This window comes from Amblyomma maculatum, chromosome 10 (assembly GCF_055883805.1).
Source record: "Amblyomma maculatum isolate TAMU_Amacu chromosome 10, ASM5588380v1, whole genome shotgun sequence".
NCBI lineage: Eukaryota > Metazoa > Arthropoda > Arachnida > Ixodida > Ixodidae > Amblyomma > Amblyomma maculatum.
The window spans coordinates 129668559-129684754 of NC_139353.1; the positions used below are offsets into that span (position 1 = coordinate 129668559).

The window sequence follows — 16196 nt, forward strand, 5'->3', positions numbered from 1 at the left end:
ACTGCGCGAGACCTCGAGCAGCGCCAAGCCCCCGTTCAAGAAGCAGCTGAGCACTTCCTTCCAGCAGACCTTCGCCAGAAGCAACATGATTGGACGTGACAGGGAGAAACACGCTAGACTGAGGCGGCAAAGTCACGTGCTCCACCAAGACACGTGCCGTCAAACTTGGGGATTTGTTTTCGCCGAGGTGTATCTAGATTGACAAAGCGTGAGGCGGCGGTCGTTAAAGTTTATTAAAGCGCTACACTCGCTCAAAACCTCAATGCAGAGACTAATGTCTCTGAAAGAATTCGACAGTACAACGAAGGTCACCGGACACCTGAGGCCGTTAATCTCAGTGCGAGCAGTGCATGTGCTAACTATTCTCACGAATTGGCCTCCAGCGGCTCTGATAACGGGCCCATCCCACTGCGCCGTTATCTTGAGAAAGCGCCGGCATTACTCCCCACTCATAACTCAATAGTCTACACCAGTGTCAACGAGTGTTTTCGCGTCGTATCCGTCGATCACAACATGAAGATTATTGTACACTTGGCCGGGAGGGTCGTCGGAAGCTCCGTCGGGAAGTTCGTCGGGAAGTTCGGCGGAACGTTCGGTGGGAAGTTCGCCGGGTCGGTCGTAGGTTCGTGTTGGGAAACTGAGCGAGGCACTTGGAGGTTCTTTAATAGGAACGGGTTCGGCAACGCCACCTCCAGACATCACCGTACTTTGTTTTCCTGATGAGGGGAGAGGCTTTCCCGCCTATTGCTGTGAAGGGGAGAATCGTACCAACGGGGGCGGTGGCGAGCGAAGGTCGCGACGTGAAGACTGGTCGGGAGGTGGTGAACGGTGTAGATATTCCGCAATGTCGAAGAACGGCTCACCGAACTCCGCGCGGGGAACATTCCACTGGAAGCTGCGAAGACCGAGCTCGCGGTATGGGCAGCGATGGTAGACGTGGCCTGCTTGTCCGCAGTGGGACCGTAGCGGGCGTTGGTCGGTTATCCTGCACGCGTCGACCTTGCTCATCCAGTGCTGCTGCGGACGAAGGTCGTACGCAGGAATACGGCTGTTGTAGGCAATGTACTGGCGGCGAACAGGCAGCACTGACGGCTGCTGCGGTGGCTGACGACTAGCGACGGACGCGTATGTTTCGACAGTCTGAGTAGGTGAAGATGCAACGGAGCACTGTGGATAAAGGGCACGTTGTACTTCTTCGCAGACGGCGTCCGTGAGGGCGCAGGATACTGTGCAATCAGCAGGTGGAAGCAGCTGCCGTATCTTCTCTCGTAAACTTCGCCGATGATTTCGCGATGGTTTGCAGTGTCCAGGGAATTGAGCTGAAAGCGAGCAGCTGAAAGGTTAGAAACGCTGCAATGGCCTCCAAACAGCTGTGCCTTTTTCAAGAGCGGATACGACATGCCTTCTTACGAGTTGTAGGAAGTAAGCTACAGCAGCTTAGTGGGCCCAGCCAGAAGCCCGACACGTTCGTCTAAAAAGGCTCGATCAGACATGGAAATTTTATGTTCCGCGTGATATTCCGCGTCATCAGGCATGCTTGCTACATAGACTTCGTTTAAACGTGGCTTTCACGCGCAAGTACTTGCATTTAATTGGACAGGTTAACTCGCCGGAATGTTCAACTCGTGGTATCCCAGAGACTGTGGACCATATATTATAGGTGTGCCCAATCTATGCGGGCGAAAGAAGTGTGCTAGCCGCTTCCTTGAAGCGTTTGGACAAGAGGCCTTCTTCATAGGAACTGCTGCTGAGCGCTTGGCAGGACAAGGGGAAGGGTATCCAGGCAGTACGTGCTCATTGCACTTTTTTTTGCGCCAGCGGGCTTGATTTGCGCTTGTCAGGTAAGCTACTGTGCCTGTATATTAATTCCATATGCCTTCTCCCATATCGTCACCCATCATGATCTTCTTTCTTCTCCCCTTCCCTAGTGCAAAGTAGCAGGCCAGATTTGAATAATTCCGGCCAACCTCTCTGCCTTTCCTTTCAATAAATCAATCTATCCATCTGGGACCTCCAGAAAGGCCGGGGTCTTCAGCAAGGCGACGATAATGGTCCACTCGCGTAACCAAGGGTCGCTCGACGTTCGTAGCCTTTGTTACAGATTGGGCCACTGTAGTCGGCCTATCTTGAATAAGCCCGCCGAAAATGTCACTCTCGACACCCCGCGTTAGTGCAAGCACATATTTTTCCTCGGTGGCACGGGGTTCGGTCCGGGCGCTAAGTCGTAATATGTCTTGAACACAACTTGTCACTGTTTCCTCAGGTCGTTGCACTCTATAGTTTGCAGAAGGTCTTTATTCGCTGTCGCCGATATTGATTGCGGAACGTCCTTCGCAGCTCTTCCTTACAGACGTGCCAGGCCGTAAGGTAGGTCTCGTGGTTTTCAAACCAGTGCCGAGCGGTAGTGTCCAGGCAAAAATGCAAATTCTGCAGATAGTTATTGGCATTCCAGCCATTGTGGCAGGCTACATGTTCGTACTGTCCCAGCCAGTCCTCTACATCTACGGAGGCATCGCCATGGAACGTTTAAGCCGTACGAGGAGTCATCTGTAGATATACCACGGATGGTGGGAGAAACGCGTCCTTCTGCTGACATTGGGTCCTGGTACACTGGGCCATTGTACGGCCCAGTGTACCAGCTTAGATTTGGCGGCGGAATCAGAGTAGCAGGTGTTGAGGGGCTGTGCTGCAGTGACCCAGCACCTCCACCAGAATGTCACGGGTTCTTTTGCTACCTGGATGGCTGTCCAGAAGGACAGGTTCAAAGGACGGGTCAGGATACTGATGAGCAGGACCCAGAGAACAGGATCTCGACCAGGCAAAGCACCGGCGGCCCAGAGCCACGCACACTCCGCGCGATCTTCCTCTTCTCCCCCTTCACGACTAATACGGCTACTATGGGTGGCAATATTAAAACACTAAAATAATGTATTTGTGTTTACCGAAAATTGTATTGTTCATTTTGGAGGATTAGCCAAGTCCTTGTCTATTACCTTTACTAAGTAGTCTTTATAAATAACCTGCGTCCATCCGTTTGAAGCCGCTGTAATGAATACATCCTTCACCGATTACAAGATGAAGTTGCAGCGATTAACAGTAATTTTGGATTTTAAATGAGAAGATATTGCCAAGAAACCTACAGTAAAGCCTGCAGGTCTGTTCCAACCATTTCTGGAGCAGCGTAACCCTTTTGACCAAGTCAGTACGGATATCCCAGACCGTACCCCCTATCGTCGGCCGGTAATAAGTGGATTGTAGTTGCGACAGACTATTTAACGCGCTATGCGGGTAAGAAGGCTATACACCGAGGTACCTCTTCGGAAATCCTACAGTTCTTAACGCACCTGATTGTTATACGGCCCGGTGCGTATTCACAGTGCAGATCCTGCAGGATTGGTTCCAGATGAGTTACATGCGCCATCGCAAAACTACTGCCTGCCGCCTGCAGAAAAATGGCTTCACTGAAAGCCTAACAAAAGCATAGTGATCATGATGGCAATGTACGTGAATGTACAATATTACGCGCGGAAAGACGTCCTCCCGTACATGATTTTTGCCTATAACACAGCAGTACAGGAAGCTACTCACTTTACGTCCTTTCGCCTCGTATATGGCCGTGACGTACAAACCGTTTAATGCAATACTGATATGGACAACTGACGACTGCTCGCTCAAGCCGCATGCCGAATAATTTACTCAGCACGCAGAGGACACCCGCAAACTTAGCCCCATGACCATCAAGCGATGATAGGCGACCGATGCCGCTCGCTATAAGCAATGCCATCGACACATCGATTACCCCCCCTGATTGCCAAGAGCGAGTGCTGACCCTTGTCCACCACCAAGTGTCCTCGGAGACTTTGTTAAGCCGCTACTTACTGCCCTACAAAGAGCGCCCTCTATCTGATGTGACTTATGAAGTTCTTCCTGACGCCACTGTGCATAGTCCACGCCGTCAACCTCATCCAGAAGTAGCGCACGTGCTCCGCATGAAGCCCATTTCACGCCGGGACTGCCGGTGCTTGTATTTTAAGATTGTTTTGGACGTTCTGCCTGCCTTTTATGGTAGCGAGCGCTACACAGGCCACAGTCTCGCCATTTTATCGTGACTTTCCGTGCCTGTCCGAAGAGCGAAGAAAGAAGAAGTCGTGGGAGGCGGTAGCTGGCAACTGACATGGCCGAGCACCAACTGGACGTAGGACTTCCAGACATTACGTTTGGCAGCAGCTGCCACCTGGGGCATCTCCTTTCATAGCAAGGGTGATATCATAATCATCCTGCCAAAAACCCTTGCATTCACGTTATACCTAGGCCACGCAGACACGTTTTTATGGCTTGGTTAAAGCGGGCTTTATATGTTGGCTGGTAGCTTAAGCTATCGCGTCATCGCGAAGGTGGGAGTGAAAACAGACGAAAAGAGGTGCTATAGTGGAGGGCTTAGGTACACCACGCAATAGAGGCTTTATCCTCATAGCACTTTAGTGGACAAAAGTGTCACTTGTGGCATAAATAAAGCTGCAACCATAGAGTAAACTACTATGCGCAAAAGCCATGTCAAGCTGAACCTAGGCGTAACCACGCAGATAGCTCTCGCGTATGTCCACGTTTAACCACAGGCCAAATCACAGACATTTTTTTTTCGGTGATTTGTTCTCTTCTCTTACCCTCACCGGCGAGCTTTACTCCTGCCAGTGCCTATATTTGTTTTTCTGAGGGAGGAAGTAATGCAACCAGGTGTCATTTGGTGACCAAGAAGCAGATGAATAATTAAAATAGGAGAATGGAACACACGCGCTGTCCGACCTGCAGAGATACTGAACGTTGACTTGCCTCCTCGGCACCGTGACAGTAAAAAGTCAATATATCAACTCCAGCCAAAATTTAATTTATACAAGTGGGCGAGTCTCTGGCTTTTGCTTTTACTATAAGCAGCCTTTATAAATACCCTTTGCCCATTCATTTGAAGACGCAGCAATAGATATATCCTCCTCCTACAACAAAGGAGACTTTCAGTGAATTCCAGTAATTTTTGTTTTTAAATCCGACAATATAAACCAACTATATCAGCTCCTACCAGACAAGCTAAGGCTAATAGGATGTTCTGGCCAGTGGTGCCGTTTGTTTCTTCAGGTTTACTCACTAAAAGTCAATTAAATCACTTCCAAAGCCTACGCAGCAGCGCCAGTTCATTATATTTTATGCAGGAAATGAGCACGACAAGACTGCTATCACTCGTCATATTCGTCATTACAAAATGTCAAGAGGAGGATAAAGCGGAAGATTGGACCTGGGTGAGCCACGGCAGCAATCCTAAATATGCCAAACTTGCGGAATTCGCTCTGCAACAACGACCTCAGTTAGCACATTCCAGATACGTCACCATCCTAAATGTTAGGGAAGTAAGAAAACAGGTAAGTCCATGGCAGCAGAAGCCAAACTCTTTAGCACATTCATCAAATGTTTTGAGAAGAATTCATTGTAGCTGCGCTTATCCAACTCTCACATTAACAAATGATTGGTGCATATGCGCAACCTCCCTCATCCGTCAAGCTCCACCAAACTATTTGGTTCCGAAGAGCAAGAAAATGTCTACATACATTTCATGATATGCCGCTGGTGGGATGTGTGTGAAGGAGAAAAAAAGCAACATGCATGAATGTTTGCAGAACGCGTGAGAAAATTCGAATCTCCGAAGCTTGGCACAACTTCCTAGCCTTTATTGTCCCTTCATTGTGGAAGCACTCACGCTATATATGTGATATATAATCTTAACGCTTCCCTTCCCGTCTAGCGCAGTTTCCAGAAATGTGCGAACGCCAAGCAGCTGGAAACATTCGCAGATCAGTTAGTCTAGAAAGTTTAGGTTCACATCTTTATTTGGCAAACCGTATCTTCTACGCGCGGCGTTGTACTAATGCTTGATAACGTCGTTTGTGATTATGAGAATGTGCCGCGTTTACTAACATTTTTTTCTGCGATGTCACTTGAACTATAGGCATTGTATTTTTTATCGCTATAAAAATCTTAGGCTTTTTTGCCTACTTCTCAATCACCTCTGCTCACAGATTTTGAGGAGGAACAGGAAAAGCTAAATTTGTCTCTCTTTTACTGAAATACGCTCTGCATAAATGTTAAGCCCTTTGCGATGACAAATGCTCACCGCGTATAGGCTGTAAGGAATATGCAGTATGCTTTAAATAATAATTTTACAGCATTTTGTGTACAACCCATTTGCCTCTTTTTTTCTACACTCAGATTAACAAGACATGCTTAAATAACAACTAAACTGTCCTATATCTAGTTCTAGAGCCGGAAAGGAGGACCCCATGCGCTCCTGAGGGCCAAACCCATGTAAAACGAAGCAAGGTCAAGCCATGAAATCACTGCTCGAAGCAAAGCAAGGCACTGCTGCTCCAGGCGATGTTTGTATGCGAATATGCAGATATAATCTATAGCTGTGTCTTCAACCCCCGTGACCATTAGGTTCCATCTACTCCGCTCCTTTCGTATAGACAAGTTAAATACGCACATACGTAAACTCCATAAGCACAGAGTCTGTGGCCATGCTAAAGAGGCTCCCAAGACCATCGAAAAACGAGAACCCAGAGTAGCCCATTGTCGGGAAGCTTAGTAAGCGCTGAAGCGAGCCAAGATCATAGTGACAGCAGCTACAACGACACGCATCGGCTGTAGCATTTCTACCGTTATGAAAAAAACAAAAACGAAACAACACCTTAAGCTACCACACAATCAGTCAGATGAAAGCAGTCAGTGCACAGGTGATGGTATTCCTCTGCAATTGGAGCACAGGACTGTTAGGAGCCTAACAGATGCTGAGTGTCTTCGCATAGCGCCGGCGGAAGCGGCACCTTTCTCCTGCTCAGTTGAATGTAGTAGAGCAAAAGCAAGTTTGACTGTGGGAAATACATGAATTAATTTTTTATCACGTGTGAACACGTGCGGTCCACGCAAGGAATTCATGCGCACTGACTACCGCTAATGGCACTCTTGGTTAGACGGACATTTGTTTTTCCCGCGCACAGTAATGTTTTTCACGCATACCTCGAACAACACATCACAACTGCATGCAATGCTCTATCTTTCGTTTATCAACGGACTCGGTCATTCGAAATTACTACAGCACTATAGACGCTACCATGCATACCGCTGCCGGAGGTGGCAGAATACACTAGTTCACTTCGGTGAAACTTCCGTGTCAACGCGCTAATTTAGAATAATCTGAAACTTCCTGGCCTTGGCACTATCCGTCTTTTCTTTGAGAGGGTACTGCTCCGTGAAGAATCCAGCATCGGTTCCATCCTTCCAGCAGTAGTATCGTTAGCTTCACAAGTGATAAATGCAGATTAAAACACGTGTGCCGTTTCTTATGCCGCTCACCGAGCCTTTAGCGCCAACTCTATGGATGAAATCTCGCTCGCTGAAATGTCTGCTGCGAATATCATGAGAATGATCACTCGCTGATTTGTCCAATAAAATGGTGATTAAGGAAGGTTCTGTGAGCTTATGTTTTGGGTAGCAATGGGAGCTTGCGCCGGGTTCCCTCGCTTACGTCCGGGTACAGAGCAGCTTAAAAACACTTGAGCAGCCTCAGTAACGATGCAAGATGAAAAGTACAAGGCTGGCACTCCCAACGAACGCAAAATAAAGAAATACATGCGACTATTAGCTTTTAAAACGCACAAATCCAATCCAGCGTCTGCTTCAGCAGTAGAAAAAGCAATCACATGATCTCACTGGCTCCCCTAGGTCTACGCTAGCGCCGTACGCTCCAGTGGTGGCGCTCGCACCCATACTGTGGCACAACATCTGAAGAGTAACGAGCATGCGCAGAGAGGCGTATAACGAAGTTATGACGTTAGTCGCGGCGTGCCGCGGAGACTGGCGACATGTACCGATACGAACGAAGGATGTGTAGAAGAAAAGAAAGAGCGCCGCCCGCTTCGTGCACTCCACGTGCGAAGTGGGCGGCGAGCAAGCCGAGAGGCTGAAGGTCAACGGCGGCTTTCGTGAAATACAGCGCAGCTAGCCCAGTGAAACTTTTGCTTTAAAATTGCAGATTATGAAAATAACGTGTGCTTCTTGATAAGCTGAATATAGTTGGCGATTATGGCCAAGTCAGTGTTTTTGAATAGGCTTACAAGAATAAGCAGTACAATATTTAGTATCTATAATTTGGAATCATATATCTGCATGCCATGAGCTGTCCCACGGTATTCGTCAAAAAATTCTCAATGTGCATAAAGCAAATATTCTTTTGGACTGCGCTGAGCGTTAACAATTGGGCATACACCGCTCACATATTTGCGTTCTGTTCTACCAGTCTGATGTGGGAGATAAATTCAAGGTGACCTTCTTGACCGTTACTTCCAACTGCTCCAAGTCCTTCGTTCCCAAGGAATGCTTCCCTGCAGATGACAAGGTGAGAGATTGGAAAGTTTACATGACACTCAAACAGAATCTTTTTGCATTTCATGTTTGCCGAGTTATAATTCTCTCTTTCTCCACCTTTCTCTGTCTTGTGATTGAAAATACTGCCAGCACTTTCATATTATTTGCGTTTCTAATGCGAAAGCACTAGTACCTCCATTTATAAAAGAATCACCCATCGGTGATAAGACAGTCTGCGCCCATCTTCACAAATCCTTGCAGCTTTTAAAAATCAAGAGCTCGGCTTTAGCTGGGTGGGGTTTGACCTCCGGTTTCAATCTTCGTAGCTCGAGAATACAAGATGTAGGTTCTAGTTTAGAGCCGACAAACACCCGAACCCTTGCACTCCGTTGAAATTTCTTGTATCGTGAAAATGTTGCCAGCCTACATCTGGCTAGTACTCGGCAGGCAAAATGGCCTGGCACTGATACGTCGCGGGTGCAATGGTGCTTCAGAACGCATTTCTTTTTTGACTCATTACTAGCCCGCGTCTGGTGCCGCAGTTCTTTTATTTTAGTGGAAATCGCTAGACGTAAAAATAGCCGGTGGCTTATGTGACGTCAATAGAGCCGAAAGCATGGTGGAGTTTGAAACTGCTAACTTGGGCAGCTTGCTTCATATGAGTGTAAGAGATAGCAATTGAATGCACGGTATCCTTACACGTCAAATCGCCTACTTTTGAGCCTTGACACCTGGAAAAATGACAAGCATGCATCTGGGACATTGCATGGTGTTTTAATGTTTTCAACTACAAATCAATGGTTATCTCTTCTAGCTCAAATATTTGTATTGAAATAAATGGCAGCGGCTACAAACACTATGTGGTCTAGATCGCAAAGCAGAAATTAGCTACTGTATTAGGAATGATTCTGAAGCTAGCAATACTCTGCACCATTTCTCTACATAGGCGCTAATAACGGAGTCGATTACGATTCTGTACAAAAAAGACGCTATCGTGCTCGAGCGAAATAAATCTTTTCGATCTCCTGGGACTTTTTCTATGCGGAAACTGTCAGTTACAAGTGTGGAAACAGTGTGAACGCTTTAGCTGTACGGTAATCACCCACGCTGCAATTTATTATGAGGACAGATCTTTAATGCAAGAGCTTCTGTGTGTAAAGAGTACCAAGAGTAAGAAGCCGTTTTTATTGCACAAGCGGGGGTCGAACCTTCATTTCCCAAACATTCAACCACAGATAAGTCGATGTCTTCGCAAGCGGAGAGTAGGTATCTCTTAATTCTCTAGCGAGCTTCCGGATGAACCTGACGATGAAACCCCGAACCTCCCGCTTGCGGTGGCCAGTAAAGAGAAATTGCCTACGTAATGCAATATGAGGGAGAGATTAAAAATTTAAGGGGTGCCTAATCGTCGGCTTAAGAAAAGACGCGGTGGTGCCTTCACTACGTCCTTTTATTGCATGAACTTTATCATATATGTATTTAACTAGTGCTCAAGGGAAAGGAAGAAGCGGTATCTGTCTCACCTTTCAATGTACCCCTAAACAAAATTTCTGAACTGGTCTAAAGAAATGCAAATACACAGTATTAGTTTCTGTCTGCGGACACCCTAACCCACGCCGTAAAGGAAGGGATGCCGGCGCAACTACAGCCCTCCATTTTTCGCAGCCCCCCCCCCCCCCCCCCCCCCCCCCCCCCCCCCATTTGCAGCTCTTCAAACAAATGCCCAGCAAACACGGGGCGAACTAGTACGCTTCGGCGGTTTTCAACACAAAGAGCTGTGCACGCTTTTGATTAATATATTGCAGAGACTATACCGAGGCGTGAAATGCAAACATCTGTAAGAAAACCACATATTGGCTGGCAGGAATCTTGCGCTGTCATTTGTAGATCTACAATATATACGACCGCTTTTTACGTTTAACGCCGTGAAGGCGTCATTTCAACCAGAAATCGCCTGCCAAAAATGACATTTGTCTGAAACCATCTGCTGGCGTTATTCGAACATCTCACACGAATTTTGAAGTAAAATGTAGCTCCTGTTTACTAAATAGTAACTCGCGGTATCTGCATTCACTTTTAATCTTACTACATCATCTGTATAGTGCTTACGGACTCGTAAATACACTGGAATGTGTCTAATACACGAGGACAAGTGCATCAGCGCCGCCACATGTGTTGGCGTCTTCGTTGTTACAGGTAATAGAGCCATGTGATGCGCAGGTATATTTGAAATTGTTGAGTGGAAATATTACTTTCATACGAAATATCGAAGTGTATAAACTTCATCGCTGCGTTCAGCGGGAATACTGGTCCCGCATTGAGCCCGAGTTCTTTTCGGCGCAGTGCACATTTTGTGGCCAGTAGGCAAACTTAAACCATATGGTATGGGCATGTAAATAAGATACCAGTATTGACATAATAAATAAGCCAACGTGGAAAGGCTGGGAGGCAGCCCTGTCCAGCTCAGACCTCGAGGGACAACGAACCCTCGTCGAAAGAGCACGGGCAGCGGCTTTTACCAACGGTGTCCCCGATCAGGCTTCAATTAATCTAAGTCAATGTGGCTTTCAATCAACGTTTTCACCATCATCATCATCAGCTACAGTGCGGTAGGTTTTCAAGCCGTCGGCGTGGCACCGTGTTACCCGCCACCGTGGAAGACGCAGAAGAAGAAGAAAGAGAAGTAGAGGAAACAGAAGTAGAGATAGAGCAGTAGAAGAAGAAGAAGAAGAAGAAGAAGAAGAAGAAGAAGAAGAAGAAGAAGAAGAAGAAGAAGAAGAAGAAGAAGAAGAAGAAGAAGAAGAAGAAGAAGAAGAAGAAGAAGAAGAAGAAGAAGAAGAAGAAGAAGAAGAAGAAGAATGAGAAGAGAAGACAGACAATTCGGTAGCTGGTAGAGGCGAACGACAACAGTGAGTTGCTAGGACAGAAGGTTCGTGCAAACGTCGTGACGACGGTGTGCCTCGGAGTTCGACGTAGAGACGATTTCATACCAGTAGAAATCTTCTACACCCGAATGAGAATGGTCAACGACGAGAGGCAAAGTGTGCTCATACGTGAAGCGATTCCCCTATGGCTTAAATAAAGCTGAAACGATTAAGGAAACTACTATGCGCAAAAGTCATGTATTTAGTTTGAAGCTGAACCTAAGCGTAGCCATGCAGATTGCTTTCACGTAAATCCAGGTTTAGACAAGCTAAACTACAGCAATTTTTTTTTTATTGCATGCCGTCCCAGATTTACAAGCCTTGCGTATCTAGAAGTACGGATACTGTCTGGTTTCCGAGTGATGTTTTTATATTTTACATTTTACGCTCTACACGTCCTTTGCAGCACGCAGATCCGGAAAATGACATGCACAGTGGAAGCATCAAAATTAGTCTTCACTGTCGTGGCATGTTTTACAGCTTTCAGTAATTGAAGGCAGACATTTTCTGATACTGTTCATAAAACAATGTAACTTGTCATCTGATTACGCTACTAACGGTCATGGATTGAACAGGGATCCTTTGAGGCAAAGAGAGGCTGTGAGGAAGAGTTTCTCTTGTATGACATTTAAAAATGCGGCAATAGCGCTGGTTTTTTTTTAAACGTATGGCTCATTTTTGTCCTTGATTTGACAGTAGAGACTTGCGTGTACAAATTCTTAAGCATGAGTTTGCAGTAATCTGCTCTTACTGGTAAATAAAATTTATGATCGAAAATATTTGGAAGGTTTGGTACAATACAGCTTTATGACAACTCAAAAGTCTAATGCTGTGGAGATCGTGGATCAGTTTAAATGCAGCTGGAAGTCCTGCTTGAGCTTAGCGTTGACAGGAGCGCCTTCAAATGCTAAGTGGGAGCCCATGGAAAGCCACAGCATTTAGAGAAGATTCTGTATAAGTGCCGTTCTCCCCTAGAAAACAACTTGTTTTATCGGCAGAACAGGCATATTGCTGGCGCGTATGTGTTCAGCGAATTATTGTGGCAGTTCTAGATATTTAATGTTTTAATAAAGAAAATGACTCGTTTCCACTTATGTGGACATAGTAGTTACGTGTATGGCTCTCAAAGAAACTATCGGCTTTCTAGTTGGTTTTCTGAGCTTCTGTACCTTTTTCTTCGGTAGTCCTTTCCCTTTTTTTTTCGACGCTAGTGCGTACATTTACAGCGGTGAATAACAAAATTAACAGCGCCATGCTTCTTCATATTCATTTCTGTCTTTCTCTTTCTTAAGGTTCCTCTATATGTTTCATCACACAAAAGACATTTTCACTCTAAAGCCTTCGGGGCAGTTCGCATAAAAGCAACAAAATCTCTTAACTTAAACATCTCCTGTCATTTAGCTATCTCTTGTGGCTTAGCGATCTGGAATATCTAAGAAAAATATTTATCACCGACTGAGAGCCACGGATAATCGACTAGGCTGTTGTTTCCCACGTTGTCAGAAAACGAACGTTGCTGCATTCTTTCTTTGGCTTGTAGACAAGAAAACGAGCTTCGTATTTTAGCCTCCTATACTCAATAACTCTGCGTGGCAAAAATACACTGTAAGTTCGGTTCATTCTAAAGCCGCGCCGAAGTCTACGGCCGCCGATTTTATCTCCATCTCGTGCAGATTTACCCAAATATTCACTTGCTCTTTATCGAAATAGTATAAGCCTCAGCCAATTGTGAAAGGAGCTCTTCCCCCTAGAGGAGAGATGGTCGGGCAGATCTTCAACTCTAGGGGAAGGCGTTCGTTTGTAGTTTCCTCCAACGGTTTACTCACACTTATTTCTGCACAGCATAAGCTCATCATGCACTAAGTGCTGAGAGAAAGCCGCCCTTAATCATATCCTTTCGCTTGCTCAGAGGACCCGCCTCCCAAGGCTCTCATAGAAGCTCCCTCACTGGAATCCTGGGAGGAAGTGCTGTGTAACGCGAGCCCCGATGAACAATTGGGAGCCGTAAACCGCGCTGAAGAAGCCGCTGAAAGCCACCAGCTAACGGCCACTTGGCTCTTCCACTAAGACCCAGTAAGACTACTCCCGACAATAATGTTTTATCTTATTCTCTCTCTCTCTCTCTCAACTCTCGTGGCTTAAAGGATGCAGCGGCACCACTGACCTCGCGCAAGCTGATTACGCCATCGAGCGCATAATATTGACACACCCAGATGGCTTGCGTAACTAAGGTCAAATCTATATAATGCGAAATATGATAAAGAAATATTAAGCAGCAAGTCCAGAAAAGAACCATCGTCGAAATGCATCAAATATGGAGTGAAATTTAGTTCGAGGTTTAAACCACTGCTCAACAAGGGCTGTATTAATACCCGCAACACTGGGCAAGTCGCGTGTGCTTAAAGGAAAAATATGAAACACAAAATCAGTACCCTAATGCTACTCTGCTTCCGCACTTCATCGTATCACGTTCCCTGTGCGCAACCCTTTGTTTTAACTGCCGCGCGTATTAGGTTCATTTAATAGAGCGTCCGTAGTTGGGCCTACTGTTACTTTAAAACTGTCAGCACGAGTAGAAAAGAAAAAAGGCTATTAAACTAACTTTACTCTTTTATTTTTTTCCCGTTTCAGCCGAAGCTGCCAGCCCACGAGTGCACTGCAGTTTTGTGGGAAATAAGCTGGAAAAATTATCTCGAGTTGGAGAGCCTTGACTGCAAACAGTTGTATGCAGCTGTTTCAGAAATATGACCATCACTGAAATTCACAATCTTTTAATCATTTTAACGGCAACATAAGAGATGGACCACATTCTGTTCCGTAATAAAGGCATTTCGTAACACGTATTTTCACAAGATTAATATTTATTGCTTCTCCTAGTTTAGAATGGTCAATAGGTAACCTTTTAATTGTAATCCTCTGGAAAGGAAGCACAGAAACCAATTTCAGCGATAAAATTTAAACAGATGATTTTGCATGCCCACATATTCAACGGAGCGTCTCCATAGCCTGAGTTGCTTTTGAAATTTCAACCCCATAAGCCAACTATCATATTTGATAGACGCAAAGATACTGAAGGTAGAATGCTGACTGAACCAAATGATGGCATTGTTAAGTTGCCTTGAAGAAAAGTGCGCGACCAAATGAATTACGCGTACTAGATTTCCCGTGATATGGCTCTTTCAAAATTTTCCGCCTCACTCAACCACATGGTGTAGAAAATGTGTTTCTTTAACTAAATAATTTTTATTCATTTATGGTATTATAATCGCAATAGGTTCTCGATTTCCTGAAATGATCGCTCTTAGAACCATTAGTATAAAAACCGTAATTCTAACATTGGCGTAGACGCTGCTAATCTCTAAAAGCTGCTAGCAAGTCATCGTTTAGACTTCGCGATGAAGATGTCTATTCTTGTTGCAGAATTGTGCACATACGAGAAAGGTTCATTACGAGAGGCATAATTTATTCAACGCATAGTTTGTGAACAAGCGACATACCGTTTCAATGCACTGCAATAAGTACAGTGTTGAACATGCATACATTCGCATATCATGCTTCACAAAGGGAAAGAAAAATAACTTCAATACAAATTTACCCAAGCAAAATGCGTTTGCAGAAAGTAACAAAGCAAATGGGGCGACCTTCATTCACGTTCTGGACCCATTACAACTTGACAAGAAACTCAAAGGCTTCAGAGCTTAAGTAAAGGTTTTCCATTATTTCACACATACAGCCTGCATTGTCGCATTAGCGACGTAATTATAGCATTAGCTGGCGCGTTCGTTAAATCAGACAACTTCGTAACAGAGCACAAACGACATCGTTTATTTTTTGTTACAGCAGACGACTGACGCCCTAAGCGTCTCTGCGTGGTTTTGTCTTTTAAGCCTTCTCGTCTTGGCTTGTCTGTAGACTCGGGGCTGTTTTGTTTCGGTTTCGGTTTCGCAACACATTCTCCCCCGAAAATTACTTGTCATTTTTCTTCGTTTACGTGATTTCCAGGGGACAAGAGTTGGATTGGTCGCTTGAGAGATGATCCTCCAGGTAGCTTCAGCAGCCACGATCTCACCTTTCCGTCTCTTCCCGGAAACTGTTTCTCAATTCTTGCAATTTTCCATTGGTGCCATGGCTAGAGGCCATCACGAAGGAGTATCAAATCCCCTTCCTTGAGTGTTTTTCGTTGGCGTTCATTCTTCTTTTGTACATTTCGCAGTTTCTCGAGGTACTTTCTTGTCCATCTGCGCCAGAAGGCTTCTGTAGTCTGCTGGCGTCGTACCCATAGTCTGTGAACTAATACGTTGACCTCATCTGCTTCGATTTTCCCCACGCTAGGCAGTGATGTGAGGCGTCTTCCCGTCAAGAAGAATGAAGGGCAAAGGGGTTCCGGTTCTCCGGGTTTGTCGTAGACGTGAGGTAAAGGTCGAGAATCTAAGGCTGCTTCAATTTCTGCCAGTACAGTGGTTAGATCGTCGAAGGTCAGAAACTTGGATCCGATTACCTTCTTGAGCGCAAGTTTGGCTGATCCGACGAGGCGCTCATAAAAGCCACCCCACCATGGGGTGCGTTCCACTATGAACTTCCATTCGATTCGTGCTTTTGCGACGCAGTCAAGAACTTCTGGTTTTCGGATAAAGCTCCATAGATAAAGGAGATCTCTGTTGGCCTTCTTAAAGGAAAGCGCGATAATTGTCACTGTAAATGACCCTAGGTATACCTCGTCTTGAGATGAAACGTCTGAGAGTCAACAGAAAAGACTCTTGCGGATATAGGGGGCACGACACCGACTCTTGCACGATCTTCACCCCGGTATTGGCCTTCCAGGTGCTGTCGTACTGGCTCTCTGCTGGTACGCACCGTGGCCTG

The 16196-nt window shown here is 45.7% G+C and overlaps 1 long non-coding RNA gene across 1 annotated transcript; it reads left to right on the top strand.

The window, feature by feature from the left end:
• Window positions 1-5286: 5286 nt before the first annotated feature.
• LOC146177457 (uncharacterized) lies at window positions 5287-14168 on the top strand. Its single transcript, XR_014701319.1, has 3 exons — window positions 5287-5411; window positions 8342-8440; window positions 13965-14168. It is a non-coding gene; the product is annotated as an uncharacterized LOC146177457 (long non-coding RNA).
• Window positions 14169-16196: the final 2028 nt, after the last annotated feature.